This window comes from Poecile atricapillus, chromosome 1 (assembly GCF_030490865.1).
Source record: "Poecile atricapillus isolate bPoeAtr1 chromosome 1, bPoeAtr1.hap1, whole genome shotgun sequence".
Lineage (NCBI taxonomy): Eukaryota > Metazoa > Chordata > Aves > Passeriformes > Paridae > Poecile > Poecile atricapillus.
In genome coordinates, this window is record NC_081249.1 from 74,127,995 (window position 1) to 74,130,688 (window position 2,694).

A 2,694-nucleotide genomic window follows, 5' to 3' on the forward strand; every position below is an offset into this window, starting at 1 on the left:
CCTCATGGGAATTTTGTAGGTTATAAATTTGTTACAAAGCTTAATCGCCATAAATACAAAGACCCCTCTTATTAAGTGCTGTAGCCATGGGATCTGGCTACCTTTGACAAAATAAGACATAAAAAAATGTACACTTCTCTTTGTGCAAGGACAGATTCAAGGTTTAATGCTGTGCAGCTGTGTAGATGTTGGCATGGGTGGGAAGTCAGGCTTACTCACAGCAGAACACTCTCATGTCATTGAGAACTGTGTCAACCCACTTTCCCTGGGGTTTCTCCACCTTTGGAGCCCACAGATGGCCCCAGAGGTGCAGGTCCTGGTTCATGGGCTGAAGTGACCCCCTGAAAGTCCCCAGCCCTCCAGCTGTTTCCCGTTGGAGCAGGCAAATCTCACATTGTTGACTGCTGTGTTGTCATGCAGGTACTGCCACCTTTCCACATGCAGCGAGAATGAAACCAGCCTGTTGCTGGAGCAGAGCTGGGCCTTGGTCCAGTTCCCCAACCTGCCAGAGATAAAAACAACTTACCTAGGCTTGTCCAGCCTCTGCTGTACTGCAATCAACACCACAACCTGCCCAGGGTCCTGGCAGTCCTGGGGCAAGGGACATACACAGGGATGGCAGGTTTCTTCTGCTTCAGTCTCCTTCCCCATCATCCTCTGGATTCCCAGCCACCACCAGCTACAGTCTGCTCCGTTCCTGCAGAACCCCATTGGCAATTTCAGCTGCTTGCTATGTCCCTGTTACCTCATGTACTTTCCAAAGTAAGCATTTGAAGAAAAGGAGAAAGTATAGCTTTAAGATCTGTAATTTCTGATCTTTCCTTCATTTTCCAAAGCACTTTTCCTTTCCCTGGGACCAGATCTTTACCCTGAAACCCTCGCACCTTGTGGCCAAGAGGAACTCTCCCACTTCCTCAAGTGGGATGTGGAGAACCCATTGCACTGGTTTCCCTTCAGGCTCCCCAGCAGCTGCTGCCCTGAAGGGGGATGAGAAAGTGAAGGCTGCTCACCAGCCCACAGAGGACTCAATGGCTGTGCTGTCCGTGCAGAGCAGGCATCATCACCAAACAGCCAAAATCCCTGGAAGGGCTGGGCCTTAGAAGAGGCAAAGAAAAAGGGAGAGGTCACCCATTTAAAAGATGTGATGAGGCAAGGCGTGGTGATGAGGGATGGCAGAAGGCTTTGGGGACAGAGCAAGAATGTTAGTGTGGCTGAGCAGGGCTGTGAGACAGCTCCATGATGTTTCTCAGGAAGCCTGTTTTGCTGTTTCCCACCTCTGTTTTTCTCCAAGCGGTGGAGCAGGTGCTCTGGAAACAGGAATGCTTGGTGGCTGCTCTCCCAGGCCATGCCCACCCTCACACCATGTGCTGATGCCCAGAGCTGGGGTTAGGGCAGGTGGGACTTGTTCCTGGGAACAGGCTCTGCTGTACCAACCCCAGGAGTTTTTCTTACCCCTGAGACCCCTCTGCTAAGAAATGATTTACTGGCAAGGAACCTGGGAGATTCTCTGTGCTAGAAATTTCTTGCTGAGAAGCCTGCATGGTGCAGATACAATACAAACTGGTGCGGTGGGGCAGAGTGCCGCGGCCAGCCCTGCTACGATCAGAACAAAATAACATTGGTTTGTTCCCCACCCTGAAGAAGAAGTCAAAGCTTACCTTCAGTTCAAAGCCCATTGCGTAGCCTCTGGGGCAGAACTGCTCGTGGTCCCAGGGCCCCCAGGGGCTCCATTTGGCACCGCAAGGATGCCAACAAGGCCGCGGCCCGGTGCCCCGGGGGCAGCAGCAGCCCAGCAGGCAGAGGAAGGCCGGGATGGGCAGCTGCGTGGCAGGGAACCCGCCCGGTGCCTCGGTGCCTCGCCGCATGCTGACACAGGGGAATTTATTGGCTGGGAGAGCGGGTGGGAGTCCGGGGAGTGTGAGCAGAGCTCCCGGGGAGCGCTCATTGTTGCTGGGTGCTGCTGCTGCTGCTGGCTGGCCTTGCTGGGGAGGCCTCCGGTGTGGACAGGGCTCTGGAAACCTGAGGATGCAGAGCAAGGAAAGCGGGGAAGAGCTGGGGACATTCCTCGAGGAGATGGTTGTTTGGAGGAGGATCCTGACAATGCTGCAACGAGGGTGTGGAAGAGAGAGAGAGGTGGGAGAAGTGATGGACTGGAAGGGGAAGAAGCCTCTCAGGGGCTGAGGCAAAACTTGAGATGGAGCAGTCTCAGGTTCTTTCACCCTGTGGAAGTTCTCACTTGTTTCTTCCTTGCTTTCCTTTTCTCCTCACCATCTCACTGAGGCTGGGGAAAATGCCTGCACTGGAAGCTGTTGCATTTTGCTCTGGGACATGCATCAAGTGTGGGTGACAAAGCAAAAACTTGAAAAATGCTCCAGCTGCCACCCACCTTGTGTGGACCTTGCTGAACTCACTTCAGTTTACTGGCATCTTGTACTGGGGATGGGGGAGTGGGAGCAAAACTTCATGTGGTTACATCATCCCATGGAGCTGTGAGGCTCCCAGCTGCCCAGGTGTGTCTTTAGGAGGTGTGAGCATCCAGAGAGGGTGAGCAGAGAGCAGACCCTGCCTCTGCTGTGGTGCCTTTCTCAGATGGGACTCCCTGTTTCATTCCTTGTTCCTCCAATGGGTCTAACCAGAGAAGAAACCTCTGCTGACAGCAATATTCAAGGGTATCCTGTGAGTAATTTCAGAGTA

General features: G+C 53.3%; 1 pseudogene; it reads right to left on the reverse strand.

Moving 5' to 3' along the window:
* Positions 1 to 231: 231 nt before the first annotated feature.
* On the reverse strand, positions 232 to 1,865 carry LOC131577794 (vitelline membrane outer layer protein 1-like; annotated as a pseudogene).
* Between the last annotated feature and the right edge of the window lie 829 nt (positions 1,866 to 2,694).